Source organism: Canis aureus, chromosome 17, assembly GCF_053574225.1.
Source record: "Canis aureus isolate CA01 chromosome 17, VMU_Caureus_v.1.0, whole genome shotgun sequence".
Lineage (NCBI taxonomy): Eukaryota > Metazoa > Chordata > Mammalia > Carnivora > Canidae > Canis > Canis aureus.
Window position 1 is genome coordinate 26906120 of NC_135627.1, and position 25259 is coordinate 26931378.

Here is a 25259-nt window from a genome sequence, read left to right on the forward strand (position 1 = left end):
CCTCTGGGACATCCATTCCAAGTAATTTTCACTTCAAACAAGGCATTTGTACTATGGAAGAACTGAGTTAATATATAACTGAATTATATAACATTCTTAAGGAAAGTCTGATATTTGGCATCTGCTAAATGAAAGTTAGCTAATATTATGTTTTTGTATTACAGGTTTTTTTATTATAAGTAAATGAGTCATTCTTGCAATATAATTGGTACTCCTCTAATATATCCATACAAATTATTGTCTGTATTTTTTCTAAAGATTGAGCTATTCAAGTCTTTGTTTTGGCTTTTTCTAAATACTTGTTGTTTGTGTTAATACATATTAGATTGATTTTATATGAAATTAGACCTAATAAGTCAGGAAGGCATAATTGCTTTGCTGATTTCATTACTAATTAGTCATATGCCAAGGAACAAAGTAGATCTTCACTGCATCCTTCATTCTGATCTGAAAAGTACTGTTTGTAATGCCTCATTGACTGATTTTACATATAGAAGACTCTATGCCATATGTGAAGTATTTTACAGGATATGACATGATATAAAAATGAAAGTTACTGGGATGCCTGGGTGGCTCAGCGGTTGAGCATCTGTCTTCAGCTCAGAGTGTGATCCCGGAATCCCAGGATTGAATCCTGCATTGGGCTCCTTGCATGAAGACTGCTTCTCCATCTGCCTAAGTCCCTGCCTTTCTTTCTGTGTCTCTCATGAATAAATAAATAAAATCTTTTTTAAAAAAGTTACTTATTCCATATTTTAACATATTTGGGGAGAAGGATAAAGTGTTTGAAATATAATAATTTTGCACAAATTTAGTAAATAAGTAAACAAGTTTTTGAAGTGGCATGTTGACCAAAAAATTAATTTTTTGTTTGTTTTAATGTTTTTATGTTTTCTAAACTTGAGAAAATGTCTTCCTTTTATAAAACTTATGAATTTTCCATATTAGATATAATTTTTAATATTTTGGTTCTCTTTCCTTTTAAATACTTTATTCCTTTTCTGTTTTTTTTTTTAATTTTTTATTTATTTATGATAGTCACACAGAGAGATAGAGAGAGACAGAGAGAGGCAGACAGAGAAGCAGGCTCCATGCAGTGGGAGCCCAACGTGGGATCCGATCCCGGGTCTCCAGGATCGCGCCCTGGGCCAAAGGCAGGCGCTAAACCTCTGCACCACCCAGGGATCCCTCCTTCTCTGTTTTTAAACAATACCAAAAAGTTGAAAATAACTCAAATATTCAATGATAAAATGATTTGGAATAGTTTATATAACCAACAATGTTGAATGGATTGATTATAGTTAGTTATAAAATAATATCTAGATTATAATGTGATTTTTAAAAATAACAATAAGATTCGGGGGGAAGGGGCAAGATGGTGGAAGAGTAGGGTCCCCAAATCACCTGTCCCCACCTAGATAACCTTCAAATCACCTGAAAATCTATGAAGTCAGACTGAGATTTGAAGAGAGACCACCTGGAATGCTACAGTGAGAAGAGTTCACGCTTCTATCAAGGTAGGAAGACGGGGAAAAAGAAATAAAGAAACAAAAGGCCTCCAAGGGGGAGGGGCCCCGCGAGGAGCCAGGCTAAGGCCAGGGCGAGAGTCCCCAGGACAGGAGAGCCCCGTCCCGGAGGAGCAGGAGCTGCACCGACCTTCCCGGGCGGAAAGGGGCTCGCAGGGAGTTGGAGCAGGACCCAGGAGGGCGGGGATGCCCTCGGGCTCCCGGGGACACTAACAGACACCTGCGCCCCGGGAGAGCCCCACACCCCGCGGCCGAGCTCCCTAAGGGCTGCAGCGCGCACGGCGGGACCCGGAGCAGCTCGGGGGGCTCGGGGGGGCTCCGCGGAGGGGGCTGCGGGGCGGGAGCGGCTCGGGGGGCTCGGGGGCGGCTCCGCGGAGGGGGCTGCGGGGCGGGAGCAGCTCGGGGGGGCTCTGGGGCGGCTCCGCGGAGGGGGCTGCGGGGCGGGAGCAGCTCGGGGGGGCTCGGGGGCGGCTCCGCGGAGGGGGCTGCGGGGCGGGAGCAGCTCGGGGGGCTCGGGGGCGGCTCCGCGGAGGGGGCTGCGGGGCGGGAGCAGCTCGGGAGGGCTCGGGGCGGCTCCGCGGAGGGGGCTGCGGGGCGGGAGCGCGAATCCAACAGCCCAGGATCCGGCCTCCCCCGGGACAGGCAGAGGCCGGGAGGGCCCAGGACAGCGAGGACGCTCCTGCCCCGAGCTGAGCAGATCAGCGACCCCGCCCGGAGCCTCCAGGCCCTGCAGACGGAGAGCTCCGGGGTTACTGCGGGAGCTGACTCCAGGGCTCCAGAGCTGGCCCCGCCACTAGGGCTGTTGCTCCTGGGGCCTCATGGGGTAAATAACCCCCACTGAGCCCTGCACCAGCAGGGGCAGAGCAGCTCCCCCAAGTGCTAACACCTGAAAATCAGCACAACAGGCCCCTCCCCCAGAAGACCAGCTAGACTGACAAGTTCCAGGGGAAGTCAAGGGACTTAAAGTACACAGAAGCAGAAGATACTCCCCCGTGGGTTTTTTGTTTGTTTGTTTGTTTGTTTTGTTTTGTTTTGCTTTTTGATTTGTTTGCTTCCCCCACCCTTTTTTCCCTTTCTTTCTTTATCTTTTTCTTCTTTTTTTTTTTCCTTTTTTTCTTCTTTTATTTTTTTCTCTTTTCTTTCCTTCTTTCTCTCCTCTCTTTTTCTCCTTTTCCCAATACAACTTGTTTTTGGCCACTCTGCATTGAGCAAATGACTAGAAGGAAAACCTCACCTCAAAACAAAGAATCAGAAACAGTCCTCTCTCCCACCGAGTTACAAAATTTGGATTACAATTCAATGTCAGAAAGCCATTTCAGAAGCAGTATTATAAAGCTACTGGTGGCTCTAGAAAAAAGCATAAAGGACTCAAGAGACTTCATGACTGCAGAATTTAGATCTAATCAGGCAGATATTAAAAATCAATTGAATGAGATGCAATCCAAACTAGAAGTCCCAACAACAAGGTTAACGAGGTGGAAGAACCAGTGAGTGACATTGAAGACAAGTTGATGGCAAAGAGGGAAACTGAGGAAAAAAGAGACAAAAAATTAAAAGATCATGAGGATATATTAACGGAAATCAGTGACAGCCTGAGGAAGAAAAACCTACGTTTAATTGGGGTTCCCAAGGGCTCCGAAAGGGACAGAGGGCCAGAATATGTATTTGAACAAATCATAGCTGAAAACTTTCCTAATCTGGGAAGGGAAACAGGCATTCAGATCCAGGAAATAGAGAGATCCCCCCCCTAAAATCAATAAAAACCGTTCAACACCTCGACATTTAATAGTTAAGCTTGCAAATTCCAAAGATAAAGAGAAGATCCTTAAAGCAGTAAGAGACAAGAAATCCCTGACTTTTATGGGGAGAAGTATTAGGGCAGCAGCAGACCTCCCCACAGAGACCTGGCAGGCCAGAAAGGGCTGGCAGGATATATTCAGGGTACTAAATGAGAAAAACATGCAACCAAGAATACTTTATCCAGCAAGGTTCTCATTTTAAGGGGGACTCTCAAAATTCCCATTTAAGAAGTCCAATGGGACAATCCACAAAAACAGGGACTGAAGAGATATCATGATGACACTAAACTCATATCTTTCAATAGTAACTCTGAACGTGAATGGCCCTAATGACCCCATCAAAAGGCGCAGGGTGTCAGACTGGATAAAAAAGCAGGACCAATCTATTTGCTGTCTACAAGAGACTCATTTTAGACAGAAGGACACCTATAGCCTGAAAATAAAAGGTTGGAGAACTATTTACCATTCAAATAGTCTTCAAAAGAAAGCAGAGGTAGCCATCCTTATATCAGATAAACTAAAATTTACCCCGAAGACTGTAGTGAGAGATGAAGATGGACACTATATCATACTTAAAGGATGTATCCAACAAGAGGACTTAACAATCATCAATATATATGCCCCGAATGTGGGATCTGCCAAATATATCAATTAATAACCAAAATTAAGACATACTTAGATAATAATACACTTATACTTGGTGACTTCAATCTAGCGTTTTCTACACTCGATAGGTCTTCTAGGCACAACATCTCCAAAAAGACATTAAAGGCATTCAGATTGGCAAAGAAGAAGTCAAACTCTCCCTCTTCTCTGATGACATGATACTCTACATAGAAAACCCAAAAGACTCCACCCCAAGATTGTTAGAACTCATACAGCAATTTGGTAGCGTGGCAGGATACAAAACCAATGCCCAGAAGTCAGTGGCATTTCTATACACTAACAATGAGACTGAAGAAAGAGAAATTAAGGAGTCAATCCCATTTACAATTGCACCCAAAAGCATAAGATATCTAGGAATAAACCTAACCAAAGAGGTAAAGGATCTATACCCTAAAAACTATAGAACACTTCTGAAAGAAATTGAGGAAGACACAAAGAGATGGAAAAATATTCCATGCTCATGGATTGGCAGAATTAATATTGTGAAAATGTGAATGTTACCCAGAGCAATTTACACATTTAATGCAATCCCTATCAAAATACCATAGACTTTCTTCAGAGAGTTAGAACAAATTATTTTAAGATTTGTGTGGAATCAGAAAAGACCCCGAATAGCCAGGGGAATTTTAAAAAAGAAAACCATACCTGGGGGCATCACAATGCCAGATTTCAGGTTGTACTACAAAGCTGTGGTCATCAAGACAGTGTGGTACTGGCACAAAAACAGACACATAGATCAATGGAACAGAATAGAGAATCCAGAAGTCACCCTCAACTTTATGGTCAACTAATATTCGATAAAGGAGGAAAGACTATCCATTGGAAGAAAGACAGTCTCTTCAATAAATGGTGCTGGGAAAATTGGACATCCACATGCAAAAGAATGAAACTAGACCACTCTCTCTCACCATTCACAAAGATAAACTCAAAATGGATGAAAGATCTTAATGTGAGACAAGATTCCATCAAAATCCTAGAGGAGAACACAGGCAACACCCTTTTTGAACTCGGCCACAGTAACTTCTTGCAAGATACATCCACGAAGGCAAAAGAAAGAAAAGCAAAAATGAACTATTGGGACTTCATCAAGATAAGAAGCTTTTGCACAGCAAAGGATACAGTCAACAAAACTCAAAGACAACCTACAGAATGGGAGAAGATATTTGCAAATGACGTATCAGATAAAGGGCTAGTTTCCAAGATCTATAAAGAACTTATTAAACTCAACACCAAAGAAACAATCCAATCATGAAAGGGGCAAAAGACATGATCAGAAATCTCACAGAAGAAGACATAGACATGGCCAACACGCACATGAGAAAATGCTCTGCATCACTTGCCATCAGGGAAATACAAAGCACAACCACCATGAGATACCACCTCACACCAGTGAGAATGGGGAAAATTAACAAGGCAGGAAACCACAAATGTTGGAGAGGATGCAGAGAAAAGGGAACCCTCTTACACTGTTGGTGGGAATGTGAACTGGTGCAGCCACTCTGGAAAACTGTGTGGAGGTTCCTCAAAGAGTTAAAAATAGACCTGCCCTACGACCCAGCAATTGCACTGTTGGGGATTTACCCCAAAGATGCAGATGCAATGAAATGCCGGGACACCTGCACCCTGATGTTTCTAGCAGCAATGTCCACAATAGCCAAACTGTGAAAGGAGCCTTGGTGTCCAATGAAAGATGAATGGATAAAGAAGATGTGGTTTATGTATACAATGGAATATTACTCAGCCATTAGAAACGACAAATAGCCACCATTTGCTTCAACGTGGATGGAACTGGAGGGTATTATGCTGAGTGAAATAAGTCAATCGGAGAAGGACAAACATTATATGGTCTCATTCATTTGGGGAATATAAATAATAGTGAAAGGGAATAGAAGGGAAGGCAGAAAAACGGGTAGGAAATATCAGAAAGGGAGACAGAACATGAATACTCCTAACTCTGGGAAACGAACTAGGGGGTGGTGGAAGGGGAGGAGGATGGGGGGGTGGAGGTGACTGGGTGGCGGGCACTGAGGTGGGCACTTGACGGGATGAGCACTGGTTGTTATTCTGTATGTTGGCAAATTGAACACCAATAAAAAAATAAATTTATTATTAAATAAAAATAAAAAAATAAAAATAATATTTCTGAATGAGAGACACAACAGTTTTCAGTAGCAAAAACTTTGAGGGCTTCCCTTTAAATATTGGCCTTTTTCTCATTAATCAACTTCAAGCAAATTCTTAAACTTTCTGTACCACAATTTCCATTTGTAAGATGGGTAGGATAATGAATACTAATATGTCTATGCCATTCAGAACAGTGCCTGTCCTAAAAATTTAATAAGCATTAAAGATTTGCTGCCCTACATAGCACTAAATACACATAAACATCTGGGCTAGAAAGGACATTGAAGCATATTAAAAAAAAATTAAAGGTCATCTTCCCTAAATTAGCAGGAGTGAAATTTATGCCATCTTGCTTGTTTTTTTTTAATTTCTAATAGCCAAATATTTTTTATAACCAAAAAAATAATCAAAGTTTAAGGAATAAATAATCAATCATATGCTAATCAAAATAATGAATTTTTAATAAATTATTAAGTTTTGTGGAAATATTTTTATTCTTTTTTGCTTTAATCACACATTCTTTGAAAAATAATATTTCTGTTATGCTTCTCATTACTGAATAAAAGTATTTTACAACTTTTAATATATAAAATAAATTTTATTGAATTTCTGAGAAAAATCCAGGAGTGTTATGGAAGAACCTATATTGTTAAAATGTCTGTACTACCCAAAGCAATCTACAGATTTAAAGCCATTTCTATCAAATAGCATTTCGCACAGAACAATCCTAAAATTTGTATGGAACCACAAAAGATGCTGATACTGAAAGCAATCTTGTGAAAGAACAAAACAAGGTATCAGAATCCCAGACTTCACCATATACTACAAAGCTGGAGTAATCAAAACAGTATGGTACTGGCACAAAATAGACACATAAATCAATAGAACAGAATGGAGAACCCAGAAATAAACTTGTAATCATATGGTTAAGTAATCTTTGACAAAGAAAGCAGAATATCCAATGGGGAAATCACACTCTCTTCAATAAATGGTATTGGAAAAACTGGACAGCTACATGCAAGAGAATGAAACTGGACTACTTTCTTATACCATACACAAAAATAAATTCAAAATGGATTAAGGACTAAATTTGAGTCCTGAAACCATAAAAATCCTAGAAAAGAGAACAGGCAGTAATTTCTCTTATATAGCTGTAACAACACTTTTTTAGATGTCTCCTGAGGCAAGAAAAACAAAAGTAAAAATATACTACTGGGACTACATAAAAAAGAAGCTTCTTCACAGTAAAGGAAACAACCAACACAACTAAAAGACAACAACTGAATGGGAGAATATATTTCCAAATGACATATCCAATAAAAGGTTAGTATCCAAAATATAAAGAACTCATACAACTCAATGCCAACAAACCACAAATAATCCAATTAAAAAATACCAGAAGACATAGACATTTCTCCAAAGAAGACACACAGATAGTCAACAGACACATGGAAGGATTCTCAATATCACTCATTAGCAGAGAAATGCAAATCAAAACCACAATGAGATATCACCTCACCCCTGTCTGAATGGCTACAATGAAAAACACAAGGAGCAACAAGTGTTGGTGAGGATGTGGCAAAAAAAGAACTGTTGGTGGGAATGCAAATTGGTGTAGCCACTGTGGAAGACAGTAAGGAGGGTCTTCAAAAAGTAAAAAATAGAACTAACCTATGATCCAGTATTGCACTACTGGGTATTTACCCAAAGAATACAAAAACTTCAAAGGGATACATACACCCTTATATTTATGATCAAGATATGGAAACAGCACAAATGTCCATTGATTGATGAAAGTATAAAGAGGACGTGATATATATAAAATATTATTCAGCCATAAAAGATGAAATCTTCCCATTTGTAATAACACAGGTGGAGCTAGACAGTATTATGCTAAGTGAAATAATTCAGTCAAAGAAAGACAAATATGATTTCACTCATATGTGGTATTTAAGAAAAACAAATGAGCAAAGGGAAAAAAGGAGAAAGAGAGAGGCAAACCAAGAAACAGACGCTTAACTATAGAGAACTAACTGAAGGTTGCTGGAATGAAGGTGGGCAGCCTTAGGGTTAAATGTGTGGTGGGTATTAAAGAGGGCACTTATGATGAGCACTGAGTGTTGTATATGGAAGTGATGAATCCCTAAATTCTACATATACCTGAAACTGATATAACACTATATATTAACTAACTGGAATTTAAATAAAAATGTAAACTAAAAAATTACAGAATTTTATATATTTAATACACATATATATTAAACATATGTTTGATATAGCAATTCAATGTTTAGTATTATTTAGTTTAAACTAGGATGTTTAAAGTTAAGTATAATAATGCAAAACAAACGTAGTAATCATTTTCATAGAAAATCAATAAGCACATTACTAATACCATTTATTCTAAAAAATACTATTTTTAGTTTATTGTGAACAAAATTAATTTTAAATGGTTTTCATGATTTTATGTTTAAGATTTATCCATATTTTAGAAATTTTCTTGAAACAGTTATTTCCTTGTAATGTGTTAGGATTATAGAAATATCTAAGGGAGAAACAAGGAAAAACTATTAAAAGGTATCTTTATGTCAAGAAATATATAGTTTACCTATATGTGTAATATGTTAGATAATAGTATATTAGTCACAACACAGAGAAAAAGCATAATACATCTATGGGAATTTAATGAACATTTATTGAATTAATTATTGATAATAATTATTGTATTTGTGGTTAAATTGATAAATGTGTACTAACAAAGGCTGGAATTACATGAGATAAAAAAGGAATTTGATTGTATTATAGCTACAAGTTCATAAGCAATCAGACTTTTTTTCCTCTCCATCATTTACTTTTTATATTCCTGACTTTTGGAGCTTGTAGGATTGTAAAAATTAACTTGCACTGGAATTAACCTACAATTAACCTACTCCAAAAGAGTTGTCTATAAATTTCATGTCCTTCTTCAAAAGAAAGTAACAAATACAATTTTTATACTTTGAAACATTTCACTACATCCATTTCAAGAGAAAGCTTCAGTAGGCAATTACTGTATTCATTTCTTCGTTCCTTCATAAAATGTCTAGTACTTGATTATTCACTTGATTTTCAGACCCAGTATTTTTCTTAAAAAATTACAAAAGCACACTACATTATCCACACTTTGAATAGGTTAGAGGTTGTTACCTAATTACAGTAATATTAGCAGAAGGAGTGGGGGGAGAGAGAACTCATAAATGGCAAACTGACTAAGAAAAAGACCATGGTCGCAAAATTTCATATATTTCAATTTTATTTTCTTTATTTTAAAAATGTATTTGATTGTTGAGTAATTCATAAATATTCTTTTAACTCATACATGATCCTTACCATCTTTTTAAAGGAGTTTTATAATTATTAGTCATAATCTTTAACTTGATAACTCTGATTAATGTATAATTTATATTTTAATCTGCATATTGCAAATTTTGCAAATTTTATGTAATCTGAGTCAGCATATTATGAGATAATGCAGCTTTCTTGTGCCTAATTACATTAACTAGGGTATAGGAATACACCCAGAAAAAAAATCACAAAAAATAGAAGTGGTTTTAAAGAATTACTACAATAAAAACCACATATTGAAAGTAATCCTAATAAGGTAATGGAAGACTTAAAATAAGAAAATGTCCACTTTTAAACTGCTCCTCTACCTAATTAAACATCATCAGCTCTCTCATGAGGCTTAACCAATGATGATATAATAGGTTCAGAAGAGAAAGCATTATGAATTATTAATTCATGAAGAAGGGTATTTATTTATTTATTTAATTAATTTATTTTTTTAAGAAGGGTATTTAATATGAATTTGCACCCAATATCTTTAACAGAAAGTCTTCTGTAAGGGATGTTTCTGGAAAACAACTAAGATTGAAGTACTGGTGCTTTTGTAATGGTGCACCAGGTCGTTTTTAAGGGGTACTAATCATGAGATGAAAGGCAGGAGAAGTCAGTCTTCTACCAAGTATCTGTTATAAATTATATTTGAGAGGTAAGAATTTGAACTGCTTAACAGAAAGAATATTACAGACACTGACATCATTTTTACCTATTTTTTTTTGTCACCTTACAATTAAAATCTCGTAAAGGCAGCATAAAGGATTTTTTCTTTTATTTTTTTAAATTTATTGATTTATTTAAGAGAGAGTGAGCGAGAGAGAGAGAGAGAGAGAAGGAGCAGAGAAAGAGAGACAAGCAGATTCCCCGCTGAGCAGAGACCCTGATGTGGAACTCCATCCCAGGACACTGAAGTCACAACTGGAGCTGAAGGCAGACAGACACTTAACCGACTGAGTCACCCAGACATACCAAAGGTTTTGCTTTTAATGGAAGTATCCTGGGAATAATTTATATCATTTTTAGTTTGTATAAAATACCATTATTTAATGTGTATTTTAAAGAAAAATTTTCCTAGCTATAGATTTCAAGCTGTCAAGTTTTTGTTTTTCAAGACTTTAAAGAATAATTTTTCTCTTTGTTTTTGTCATTCCTGCTATCAATATAGTTGTTAGTGTTATTTTTGTTCTAATTGTCTATATCTTCAATTTTACCAATGTTCTGGTGTAGTTTTCCTCATGTTTTTTATTTGGGTTTCACTGAGTTTTGATAATTAATGTTTTATTGCTTTCATCATTTTCACATGTTATTTCTTGTAATAATGCTTTTGAGCCATTCTCTGTTTCTTCACTTAAGAGGATTCCAATTATATTCACATTAATTTTTTTAACTCTGTATAGAACATGTATTAATTTTCTGCATTTTACTTTTTAAAATTTCTCTAAACTTCAGATTTAATATATTCTGGTATCTTTAGTTTCACTAATCCTTTCTTCTATTATGACAAATCTGTTATTATATCAATACTTATTTTAAATGCATAAAATTATATACATTTAAGGTGTACAAAATTATTTGTTTTTTTTTCTTTTAAAGATTTTATTTATTTATTCATGAAAGAAACAGAGAGAGAGAGGCAGAGACACAGGCAGAGGGTGAAGCAGGCTCCATGAAGAGAGCCCGATGTGGGACTCAATCCCAGGACCCCAGGATCATGCCCTGAGCCAAAGGCAGAAGCTCAGCTGCTGAGCCACCCAGGCATCCCTCATGATTTGACATACATATAACATACATATAGTCAGTGAAGCGATTATTACAATCTAGCTAATTAACATATCTTCTTCTCACAGAGTTACCAATTTTTGTGTGTGATGAAGAGCACGTGAAATCTACTCTACTATTAAATTTTTGATATTCAATACAGTATTTTTAACTATAATCTTCATGCTTTGTGTCAGATCTGTCAATTTATTCATCATACTTAATTGCAACATTGTATCCTTTAATGAACATCTCCCCATTTCCCCTACATCCTCTCACCTAGTAACCATCATTCTTAATTTTACTTGTATTTTCTATTCTAAATTTTCTATTTGACTCTTTCATGTACATTTTCATTAACTTAAGAGCTTTCAATTCACTATATTTCCTTGAACATGTTTCTCAGTCTTTTAAAAGATTCTCTGACATATCCATTATTTAGGTGGCCGTGGTTGTTTTTGTTTGTTGCTATTTTCTTTTTGCTTTGGTTATTTGTTTCTTTTGTTTTCCATCACTTGATCCTCTCTCTTGGCACTCCTAATGAGCTTTGATTGTTGTATTTTGCTTATAAAAAGTTATTAATTGTCAAGTTTTAATAGGATGATGGGATATTGGAAAATCATTATGATGAGATTGAACATAGGTTTTATGCTTTGTTAAGACTGATTCGTGGGCAGCCCCGGTGGCTCAGCAGTTTATCACCGCCTTCCGCCCGGGCATGATCCTGGAGACCCGGGATCGAGTTCCACGGCAGGCTCCCTGTGAGAAGCCTGCTTCTCCCTCTGCCTGTCTCTCTCTCTCTCTCTTTGTCTCTCATGAATAAATAAATAAAATCTTAAAAAAAAATAAAAAGACTCGTAGTAGCCAATTTATTTTTCCTGCCTCTAGAAATCCTCTTTATTCTAGAGGTCAACCATTCTATGCTCTCATCAGAAAGAAAGTTTCTAGAATTACCAGAGATCCTGGAAATTGCCATCTCAGAAACTCTAAATTCTGCCTTCTCGGAGTGGCAAGACTGCTGAAATCCCCAATCAGGGTTTAGTCTCCAAGATGTTTTTGTTTGCTTATATTCTTAGTCTTGTCTTATAAGTCTCCAGCACAGGAGCTAAGGTAAGTCCTGAAAATGAAATTTCACTTGAAATTTTAATTACACACCTCTGGAGACTCCTTCAAGTTCTAGTTTCTTTGAGAGTTCTGAACTCTAGGTTTTCAATCCCCTATCAGATTGTCACAGATCCTCATTGATCTCTATTCTCTAAACTAGACATTGGCAAAAGCCATGATGAAAAATATGAAATAGAATGTGGAAGTCATTGTGGCACTCCATTCTTTTCTATGGATTTTTAGATCCTTAAGTTATAAATGGCTTGGTTTTTCTCTGACACTCTCAGTTGTTTCATATATTTAATCTAGATTTTATCATTTGGATTGGATTGTTCATCTAATACTAGGTCTTTTGTCATGGCTGAAAGCATAATTTTCTTTAACACATGGGGCAGCCTGGGTGGCTCAGCGGTTTAGCACTGCCTTCAGCCCAGGGTGTGATCCTGGAGACCTGGGATTGAGTCTCTTGTCAGGCTCCCTGCATGGAGCCTGCTTCTCCCTCTGCCTGTGTTTCTGCCTCTCTCTCTCTCTCTCTCTCTCTCTGTGTCTCTCATGAATAAATAAATAAAATCTTAAAAAAAAATGTTTTTCTTGAACACAAATTTTTGTCACCTGAAACTTTTGAGGTTGCTGAAAACTTTTCTTAGCTTCTCAGAATCACAGGACAGGCTGAGAGCAAATAATATTAATCCAATCAGGGATTAATTGATTTTGTATATCATCAATTATAAGATCTGATTCATTTCCAGTTGCCATTATTTCTAGTTGTTATCCCCACAAATCTCAACTGAAAGCCTAGGGTGTAGCCTACAGATCCTTCATATTGTATGACAATAACTTTATTTTTGTCTCTGCTATAGAATGCAACCCAAAATGCTGTGATCAGTTCCACAAATTCCTTGCCATCACTTTTGATTTGTTTCAAGTTTACAAGTGGTTCTGAATTTAACATTTATCTCTTTGTAATTCCATGCCCAAGTGTAAGCTAAAAGTATCATCAGTCAAAATTGCATTTAATTCCTCTAATCTACCAAATATCATTGCTTAGCCTAGCCTAATTTAAATGTGCTCAGAATAATTACATTAGCCTACAGCTAGGCAACATCGTCTAACACAAAGTCTATTTTATAATGTAGTGTTGAGGATTTCGTGTTGTTTATTGAGTACTGTACTGAAAGTGAAAAAAGCTGACTGTATGGGTACAGAATGGTTGTAACTGTATGGATTGCTTACCCTCACATGACTGACTGGGAACCTCAGTTTCCTGCTGCTGCTCAACATCTTGAGAGAATATTCTACCATATACTTCTAGGCCTGTAAAAGAGCAAAATTCAAAATTCAAAGTATGGTCTCCACTGAATCTGCATCGCTATTTTAGGATTGTTAATTTAAAAAATCATAAGTCAACTATTATAAATCAGGGACTGTGTGTATGTGTCTCTCCGTGTTATTAATATTTGGTACAGCATTTCTAGTTTTTTATTTTTTTTCAGAAGGAAGTTTGTCAAATACAAGGTAATTCTCCATAGGGAGAAACAGAACTCTCTCCAGCCACTTTTGAATAATTACTGCAACTACTATGGCTAATTTAAACTTCACAGATTCGCATCTTAAATTTCAACTAAACAACGTTAATTTCTCAAGTTTACAAGTTAAAATATTTTGACACATAACAGAATAAACGGTATTAGAAACTTTTTTTCTTTTATACCACCAACATTACAGAAATTTTGGGTACAACTTGTCACCTACAATATCCTTGCAACAGATTAAGCACATCCTTTCAGTTGGAGGTCATCTTTTTTCCATGAAAACACATGAATAACAATTCTAACAATAGCAAATTATAAGCATATTATACAATAGCAAAATTCTTACTAGTAGAATTATTACTTTGGTATTTTTTCATTAAGTGAAAGATTTTTATTTCCTATGAAAAGTATGATTAGAAAAACTGCAAATGTATTTTGCATCTTGGTCTCAAATGAAAGAATTACAGCACTGTTAAGGAGCAATTGAAATATGTTTATTTTTGTCCCATATGTACTGTTGAAAATTATAATAAGAAAATATATATGTGTATGTTTCAAAAGGAATACACTCTGCTACTTAGATAATTTGTCAAGTGCTTCCTAAATAACTCTAAGGGGAAATTATGATTCTCATTCATTTTGCCTAGATTTTATCACAATTTTTGTTTACATCTGATAATATGCAACTAGTTGCATTTAGTATAAATGCTTCAGGTTAGTAATGTAGAATTCCAGGGATGGGTCATTGCCTTCACTTTTATAAAGTTTTAAGATTTAAACCTTGGATAGATCAGTGTGACCTTAGCATAACAAGTCCCTGAAACACGTTTCACGGTAGATTATGTGCTTCCATTCTGTACAACGATTTTTTAGAACACAGTTACTGTTTATTAGCTACATATAATGTTCAGGCCCTGTTTTAGGAATTTCAAATCTACTAGCACACTTTCTCCTCAAAATAGCTCTAGGAAGTATTATTATCCTTGTTAGAGTTTTGAGGAGATTGAGCCACTGAGAGTAAGGCTTGAGTCATAAAGCTCAAAGTGGTTAATCCATGATTCAAAATCAAACAATCTGGCTTGATGCCATGCTCTTAACTATGACATTAAAAAGCTTACTTAGGGATCCCTAGGTGGCGCAGCGGTTTGGCGCCTGCCTTCGGCCTAGGGCGCGATCCTGGAGACCCGGGATCGAATCCCACATCGGGCTCCCAGTGCATGGAGCCTGCTTCTCCCTCTGCCTGTGTCTCTGCCTCTCTCTCTCTCTCTCTCTCTCTGTGACTATCATAAATAAATAAAAATTTAAAAAAATAAAAATAAAAATAAAAAAAAATAAAAAGCTTACTTAGATTACTTACTGAATTGTCTAGTTAATCATTTAGAATATAAAGGCAATGTGTGAAATTGACTATTTGTTTTGCTCTATGATAAACATCTCTGTTTTATGGTATACTAATTTGATGCCTCAATGACAAGCAATAGAAGTGCACCCTATTAACAGAAAATGACTTATTGAAAGGATATATAATACCTCAAAGAATTTAAGTGTGACTTGAAGAACATTATATCAGAAATGGCAATAATTAGGGCATCAGTAGGTCTAATTAACAAACATTAGTGGAGAATTTCTTTGGAGTATGCAAAGCCATCTATTTCCTGTGTCTGTGTTATTGTTCAAAATTCAAATTTCAGTGAGAACTCATATGACTGACTCATCTTGGGTTAAACAGGAGCAGGAAGACAATTATTGTTGTACTATCAAGATTGTGTCTATGAGAAAAGTCTTATTTTCCAAAGCAATTTTGTGATGCTATTTCCAGAAAGATGAAGAATGGATGCTGGGAAGGCAAAGTACCCAAGATTCATTTCATAAAGTAAATGCTTCAATACAGAATTTGAAAAACCATTTGACTATAGTTGTATGTTCTACATAATAGATTATCACCTAAATTTCTTGACTTGTTGGGTCAACTATAATGTGTTTTTCCTTATTGGGTATTTTTTTAATATAACTCAGTGTTTATAGACACTGTAGTGGGATAAATTCTAAAAAGGCACAGAAGGGATTATATTCTATAAGTTAGTTAAGAGCTTTTAAAGTTTTTTTAATAATCTGTAATGATATGCAGTATGAGATTCATGACTTGAAATTATAAAACAAAAACAATTGATAGCTTAAGAAACAAACTGATTTCCATGCAAGTGAAAAGTTAATTGTTTATAATTATTTAAAAATTATATCAATTCACTGTACTCAAGAATAATGAGGTTATGAGAATTTGAAATTTCTGCAAACTCCCATGAATAACAAATATTACTGTGATTTCAATTATTTTATGCATTGTAATTCTATAATTTATCATTCCAAACAGGAAATTTTTGGATCTGAAAGGGAGTGCTATTAATAATTACTCTTGGGTCACAGATCCTTTATTGGCCTGAAGGAAGGTAAGATTTTTATAAGTCACAGGAGGAGACTTAAGATAGATGACTATGAAAGACAAAATATCTGAAATTAAATAGAACATTAGCATAGTCAGAAAATAGAGAGCATTAACAAGACTAAAAATAGTGATAGTAATAGAATTAGTGGAGAATAGAAAGAACTTAATATAACAAGCTAGTATCTGAATCTCAAAGATTTAGATAGTTCTTCAGTTTCATTATCCGTTTAGGAACTGACATATTTGGTAATACCGTTCATTACCTTCTGTATGTATCAATCCACTAAGTAAAATTTTATAACCCTTTTGTCCTAGGACAACTATATGTCCTATTTAGACATTTGATGCATACTATTTATAACAATTTAATATCTGCCTTGTCTATTATACAGTAGTCGGGAATCAGTGAGAAGCTAACTGTACTAAAATGTATTCTTGGTGGAAAGATTTAGAGACACCTTGATGAAAACGTTTTGGAGAGTGTCCATACCTCAGTGTTAGGTGAAGAAACCATTTGCATGTATGTTCTTATCAATACCTCTTCTCACCGTTTACAATGGCAAGTCAGCTTAGTTAACTCAGTGTGAGGAAAAAAACACTGAAAGGTGTTTCATGAAAGGAGATAATGTCAACCCAAATTCATTAACAAAAAAAATTCTCTTTTGAATTGGGTCCCTGTGGTTAGTAAAGTTCCCTAGGAATTCAGGAGTCTGAGGAAAACGTGGAATAACCAGGGGCTGCCCAGAGCAAAGGGAGTATGAACTACAATAACAATAGTAGTTTGGCATATATTTGAAATTTTAAATTTCAGATAAATCATATAGAATTTTGTTCCACATTCAAAGAATTTTTTTAAATACCAGTAGACACCTGCACATCTCTGGGAGTTTTTGTAGAATAGTGACAGGATGAAAATAACATTTAAAAAATATTAATTTGGCAGCAGTGTAATAGGAATATTGAATAGGATTTGAAGCCAGAATTGCAACAGATTAAGATTAGAAGGTCATTCATAGATTGGATCCATTTAAACTTGTTTCTGAGTATGAGAAATTTGCAAATATTGGCACTTCCATACAGTTGGTATTTCTATTTTTTAAACTTTTATAAATTTATTTTTTATTGATGTTCAATTTGCCAACATACAGAATAACACCCGGTGTTCATCCAATCAAGTGCCCACCTCAGTGCCCGCCACCCAGTCACCCCCCGCCCACCTCCCCTTCCACGACCCCTAGTTCGTTTCCCAGAGTTAGGAATCTTCCATGTTCTATCTCCCTTTCTGATATTTCCCACTCATTTTTTCTCCTTTCCCCTTTCACTATTTTTTATATTCCCCAAAGGAATGAGACCATATAATGTTTGTCCTTCTCTGATTGACTTATTTCACTCAGCATAATACCCTCCAGTTCCATCCACGTCGAAGCAACTGGTGGGTATTTGTCATTTCTAATGGCTGAGTAATATTCCATTGTATACATAAACCACATCTTCTTTATCCATTCATCTTTCGATGGACACCGAGGCTCCTTCCACAGTTTGGCTATTGTGGCCATTGCTGCTAGAAACATCGGGGTGCAGGTGTCCCGGCGTTTCATTGCATCTGTATCTTTGGGGTAAATCCTCAGCAGTGCAATTGCTGGGTCATAGGGCAGATCTATTTTTAACTCTCTGAGGAACCTCCACACAGTTTTCCAGAGTGGCTGCACCATTTCACATTCCCACCAACAGTGCAGGAGGGTTCCCCTTTCTCAACATCCTCTCCAACATTTGTGGTTTCCTGCTTTGTTAATTTTCCCCATTCTCACTGGTGTGAGGTGGTATCTCATTGTGGTTAGGATTTGCATTTCCCTGATGGCAAGTGATGCAGAGCATTTCCTCATGTGCTTGTTGGCCATGTCTATGTCTTCCTCTGTGAGATTTCTGTTCATGTGTTTTGCCCATTTCATGACTGGATTGTTTGTTTCTTTGGTGTTGAGTTTAATAAGTTCTTTATAGATCTTGGAAACTAGCCCTTTATCAGATACGTCATTTGCAAATATCTTCTCCCATTCTGTAGGTTGTCTTTTACTTTTGTTGACTGTATCCTTTGCTGTGCAAAAGCTTCTTATCTTGATGAAGTCCCAATAGTTCATTTTTGCTTCTGTTTCTCTTGCCTCCATGGATGAATCTTGCAAGAAGTTACTGTGGCCAAGTTCAAAAAGGGTGTTGCCTGTGTTCTCCTCTAGGATTTTGATGGAATCTTGTCTCACATTAAGATCTTTCATCCATTTTGAGTTTATCTTTGTCTATGGTGCAAGAGAGTGGTCTAGTTTCTAGATTTGCTGTAATAGGGTAATAATGTGATGCTACTGAGAGAATAGAATAAAATAGATAGATGAAAAAATTGCCAATTACAAGGATCTTGTTTCAGTAAAGTAACAGAGCCTGACTCCAAATGCTTTTTGGAGCTTCCTAGGTATGACTATAACATCTTTAAAAATAATTATTATTACTGAGTACTCAAGATAAGCCCAATATACTCCAAGTATCTTAGAAATGAGCTCATGGAATTATTAGAATAACTATAAGAGGTAGGTATTATTATCATACTCATTCAATAAGTTAGGAAACAGAGGCACAGAGAGTATTTCCAACTTGTCCAAGGTAACACTGCTAGTAAGACTAAGACACAGGACCAGTATTTGAGTCCCAAGTGAATCTATAGTTCCTACCTTGAATAGATAAATAGGCTGTTTGGATTCAGTTCCCGAATCATCTAACACATAACAGCACTAATTACATGATATTTTTACAAGTAAATAATACTGAAAAATAGGACCTAGATTCAATAAATTGAAAAGTAGATGAAATCTGGTTTTTATTCTTGGAAATTTTCAAATTTGATCTACAGTCTCAGGACTGTAATGCCTTTGATATATCTTTGGTACTTCCACTAACTCCTCAGCAATTATTCTTCAAAATTACTAAGTCTTATTAAAGTCTGTATCATATTCTCTCTCATTTCAAGCTCCACCTCTGTGACCAAACACATAAATTAATTACAGCTACATTTTTAATGCTTGTAATGGATTCCTTTGTTTTTTTTATGATGAATATTAAACTCCTTTTTGTTGTCTTTTTTTTAATCAAACTTTTCTTGATTTTTTTTTTTTTTTGGCAACTTTCTTGTTGACATGAATTTAAATCCAGCTGTCAGGCTCTATGAAAGACTATGTTGAGCTATGCATTGAATATAAAAGACACTGACACTTACCCAAACAAATTCCATACTTTTCTAATTCATTGCTAAAATCCTACCATTTTGTTCAGGGCAATAATATACTCAGCTCAAAAAAAAAACAAAAAACATAAAAACAAACAAACAGCAAAACATTTGTCAATTTCAGATAAATGGTACCCACTGATTAGTAAATGAAATTCCACTAAAAATATCTGGGATAATTTTATTTTCTTGTTACGGGTTCTACTGCTTCCTCATCATTACTTCATTTTTTTTTTCCTTGCCAGGAAGGCAGGAGAGAAGTTGATGTTAGAATGAATATCAGCAACTAGAGTGGAACAATCCAATGATTCATACCACACATCTACTCACATCTACTCACATGTTGTTGTTAGCTGTTAACAACAGCTGTAAAAATTATTTATGCTCCAATCAAAATCAACGTTCCCTATGTATACTGGATTCTAACACTTTCATCTGCTTAAGGACATCAATGAAACAACACTCTTTTTTTTTTCTGCAACACTATAAGGTTCTTTTTTTTTTCTGCAACACTATAAGGTTGTTTTTACTAAAAACTGTCTATATGGATTTCCCTCAGCTACATCTGTAATTATTTGATTCCCCTTTAGCAAAACAGACTTTAAAAATAAAATAATTATGGGGATCCCTGGGTGGCGCAGCGGTTTGGCGCCTGCCTTTGGCCCAGGGCGCGATCTTGGGGACCTGGGATCGAATCCCACGTCGGGCTCCCGTGCATGGAGCCTGCTTCTCCCTCTGCCTCTCTCTCTCTCTCTCTCTCTCTCTGTGTGTGTGTGTGTGTGTGTGTGTGACTATCATAAATAAATAAACATTAAAAAAATGTTTAATAAAAAAATAAAATAATTATGCAATATTTAAAAGCATCAATTTTTTCCTAATTCCTGCTTAAATCAACGTCTATCTTTTTAACTCCACCACATTACAAAGACTGAACAACTTATCAAAATAACAATGAATGCTAAGAAAACCAAAAGTCAATTCTTAATTCTTCCTTCTATCTACATGTATTCCCTTGGAGATAAATTTCTGTACCAGACTTTAAATGGCATCTAAATAATGACCTCCAAATTTTATCTCTAGCATAGACTGTCCCAGTCTTGTATATGTATCTCCTAACTTGAATTTTGCATAATAGAATGTCAAATGAATGGTCAACCTATCCTGCCACTACCCAGCATCCTGTCCATCTCAGTTGATGGCAATTCTGTCCTTCAAAGTGATCATGCAATAATTTGAAGTTACTGACATTTCTTACCTACATTTATAGACCCACAACCAGCCCTCAAAAGGATTATTTTCAAAATATGCTTATGCTAAGATTAATGCAGGAGATAGATAGAAGGATACTGGGACATTGATCTTTTCATGGAGCAGATTTACTAATCCATACAGGCTCTGTCCAAAAATTTCTAGTGAATGGTTTTGTTATGTTACTGTGAACACATATATATTATATGCCATCAAATTTAATCTTAAGTGATAAGAGAATTGTTTTCACAATATTCAGTGCTTCCTTTCATGAACTTTTTATTACCTCACTGTATTCTTTAATAATATATTCATGTTTTTCTCATGTTCTAGTACAAATTTTATAAAATTATCCCTGGAAAATTTATACTGCTATGATTGCAAATACATATATTTTTTCCCCTATAATTTTTGTTAGATTTTTTTTAAAAGTTATTAATAGTATACTAGTAATGTCCTAGTGGTTATTTTGCTTTGACTTGGGCTTTCAGCATAATATCGAACAGAAGTCATGATAGTAGCATTTGTATCATTTAACTTTAAAAGTATTAAGTCTGTTACAAATCGTGATGCTTCCTATATTAATACTTCATCAAAATAAGATTTTTTTTGCTAACTAGTTGTATGTTTTAGTTTCTTTAATCTGGCATACTTTAATTAAATATTTTTTTCTGTATTTTAAGATAATCATAATTTATCTTCCTTAACTGTTGATGTGGTAAATGCACATTTCTACCATTCTATCAGTGTCTCTTATCCCCAATTAGACCTAGAACATAAAAGACTCACAGTGGGTCCCTGGGTGGCCCAGCGGTTTGGCGCCTGCCTTTGGCCCAGGGCGCGGTGCTGGAGTCCCAGGATCGAGTCCTTTGTCGGGCTCCCTGCGTGGAGCCTGCTTCTCCCTCTGCCTGTGTCTCTGCCTCTCTCTCTCTCTATGTCTATCATGAATAAATAAATAAAATCTAAAAAAAAAAAAAAATCCACCAGCTTCCACACATTGCCACCTCTTCCCATCCCACTTCACTGCCCTTCTCCTACTGCGCTATTGTAAACAAAAGTCCAGCTATCATAGCATTGCATTCTCAAATACTTTCATTATATATCTCTAAAGCATGAGGAATTTAAAAAACAAAAAACAAAAAACAAAAAACAAAACAAAAAAATAGTGCATCTTGTTCTTTGGCTCCAGATCTGCGATCATTCTCCGCGCCACACCCCCTGTAGCGCCCGCTCCGCCGCCACTCCACCTTTTATGACCCATAAAAGACTCACATATATACTACAGTTAGTATATATAACTATATAACTACAGTTATATATGTTTATCTTGGGTTGATGTCTTCCTTTTTATGCAACCGTATTGTCATATAGGTCTAGTACGGAAAAGTTGTGCTGTCTTCCTACTCATGCATTCTAATCTTGCCTTAGGAGTGGAACAGTGCAAGGAAACTTAAGAAATATATGGTGCAGAGTGGCTTGGAGACAGAACTTTATCACATCCCAATTCACTAGGTGGGAATACTATTGTCTGTGAGCAGATCTCCATATTGAAAACTGCTCAGAATTTAGAAAATTAGGAAAGGATTAGCATTTTGTTTGAATTCCTTCTTGTTATAAAATATCCATATAATTATAACTACATTTTGAAGGTTGCTGGTTCTAGACTAGTGTTAATGATAGAACAAATTACAACTTTAGATTGTTCTTATTTTCTAGGCCACTTTTACAGGATTAGCTTGCACAGTATTCATTCCATTATCTGCCTCATCCTTACTATATCATTCTGGATCTATCCTTCAAACATTTTTCTTTTCTTTTTCTTTTCTTTTTTTTCTTTTTTTCTTTTCCTTCTATTATTTTATTTTATTTTATTTTATTTTATTTTATTTTATTTTATTTTATTTTTTATTCATAAGAGACACAGAGAGAGAAAGGCAGAGACACAGGCAGAGAGAGAAGCAGGCTCCATGCAGGGAGCCTGATGTGGGACTCAATCTCGGGACTCCAGAGCCTGAGACTCTGGAGATTCCAGATTGGGACTCAATCTCTGAGACTCCCAGTCTATAAGTCTATAGCACCCTGGGCCAAAGGCAGGCGCTATACCACTGAGCCACCCAGAGATTCCCCCTTCCAACATTTTTCATGCCAGTTACCAAACATATAAGATCATCCTGTCTTATACAAGTCTGAATATAAAAGTAACAGTACATGTTTGAGTATATGTGTGTTGATTGACTCAAAGAAATGTTTTTGTTTTCACTACAATATCCTAGTAGAATTCTAAGGACTTTACTTTTAATAAATTGGAAAATTAAGATTTTGCTCTCGAGCAATTTAATAAATTAGTCTTTAACATTTATATTGGACATTATAAAAAGCTTTACACTTTTCCACTCTCAGGCTGTAATAAACATATATATTTGAGTTTACTTCAATGAGAAATTCAATCATTTCCTATTATAAGCTTGCTAAACTGTTTTCTAATTGGTGCAGGTACCTCTTATAAGGCTAGTTTTCTTAAATATTTGAAAGGCATGGATATTTCAATTGTGAATAGATCATTTAATAATTTGTTTCTTTACTTTCAGTATCTTTTTCTTAAACTAGCATTTCCTATATTGATGACTACCTTAATACAACAGACCATTCATTTATCTGGAATTCAAACCACTCTGATGAGAGACAGAATGTTAGAAATTCCAATTAAATGCACTGCTGCACTCTATTCCTGCATTTGAGAAGCTGGGAACGAAAACCAGAGGCTGTGACCTAAAAGATGCTTTGATTGATAAGGCATGGCCTTTCCTCTAATTTTTAAACATGTAACTGGAATGGAAATACACTGTAATTGTAATCAGTTTGTGCTTGAGAAATGAAACATACTTGGAGGTAAATGTCATTTAAACAGATTTTTTTTTTCAGTGAGAGCATTTGTATATTTAGAATTTTTCAAGTTATATGAAGATAATGCACCATCTATTTTTGCTTTAAGCCATGTGTTTAAAGTCTTTAATAAAAGTTTCCATCAATGGAAAACCAGGTTAGCGGAACCCAGTTTGCTTCTTTCATTACTTGAGACTTCAAATGTATTACCACATGCACAACAATGACAAAACACTGATACAAAGTGACAATCACTGGATGAGATTTAGTGAGTGAGCTCTGTGAGAATTGATATCAGAAAGAGAGAAACTGTTAAGGAGTATTTTATTTAATGATAAATTATTAATTTAAAATATAATTGAAAAATTTAAATGCAATTAGTTTTGAATATCAATGCCTAATATTTAAATTAAAAAGAAAAATAAAGCTAAAATAGAATATTTCTAATATTTTTAGATGATACTTTGGCAAATTTCTGTAGAATAGCTTTAGAAAAATGTTTTTAGTTACTTCTTAAATTTTTTGAATAAATTATTTTGACTATCTCATTTGAAAAACTCTAAGGGCACAAATCTTAAAGTTTAGTCACATGCAATTTGAGATGATCTCCACAAAAAAGCATACAGCTCATGTTTCATGCTAACAGATGAAAGTTGTCTCATTAAAGCTTCTTGACTAATACTAGCACAGAATTAGACTATGTGCTTTGCCTAATCAGTCAACCCCTTATCTCCCTCTCCATTGCTGCCTAGACTAACTTGTCTTATAGTTATGAAAATATCCACGCCTACTGGGCACCTGGTGGCTCAATGATTGAGCGTCTGCCTTTGGCTCAGTTTGTGATCCTGGGGTCCTGGGATCAAGTCCCTGCATCAGGTTCCCCTGCGTGGAGCCTGCTTCTCCCTCTGCCTAGGTCTCTGCCTCTCACTCTCTGTATCTGTATAAATAAATAAATAAATAAATAAATAAATAAATAAATAAAATCTTTAAAAAAAGAAAAAATAATAAAATATCCACACCCAGGAATAAAGAATGTAAAAATATGTAGTGTCTCCAATATTACATTAAGCAATAGAGAAAATTTCAATTTTCCTGATATGGGAAGAGCTTATGGAAGCACTGTGGACAGCAAAGAATAAAGAAATGTTGACTACAACAACCAAAGATATTTGCTTCCAACTGTATAGTAGTGTTGGCCAAATATTTTTAAGGTTCTCATTCTCAAAGTTGTGTTATGTGTTATAGACTAGCATTTTAAAAGTTTCGTATTTACAATGAGTAACTTTTAAAGTTTCATCCATGTTCTCCTTTTTCTTAAAGATTTTATTTATTTATTCATGAGAGAAACAGAGAGAGAGAGAGAGAGAGAGAGAGAGAGGCAGAGACACAGGCAGAGAGAGAAGCAGGCTCCATACAGGGAGCCTGACATAGGACTCAATCCCAGGTCTCTAAAATCAGGCCCTGGGCTGAAGCCGGCGCTACACCGCTGAGCCACCCGGGCTGCCCCCATGTTCTCCTTTTTTGAAGATACAT

General features: G+C 35.7%; 1 long non-coding RNA gene across 15 annotated transcripts in view; it reads left to right on the top strand.

Annotated features, from left to right (window-relative positions):
- Nucleotides 1-25259, top strand: part of LOC144287854 (uncharacterized) — a 353649-nt gene that overhangs the window by 193579 nt on the left and 134811 nt on the right. For 4 of the 15 annotated variants that reach the window (XR_013355643.1, XR_013355644.1, XR_013355645.1 and 1 more), the window contains exon 5: nt 1419-1517. The exons of 3 other annotated variants lie outside the window; for them this stretch is intronic. This is a non-coding gene — a long non-coding RNA (uncharacterized LOC144287854). Of the gene's footprint in view, nt 1-1418; nt 1518-10295; nt 10576-16258; nt 16335-19840; nt 20442-23431; nt 23937-25259 lie in introns of those variants that run through there. 8 more of the 15 variants (XR_013355638.1, XR_013355639.1, XR_013355641.1 and 5 more) reach the window with 4 other exon arrangements.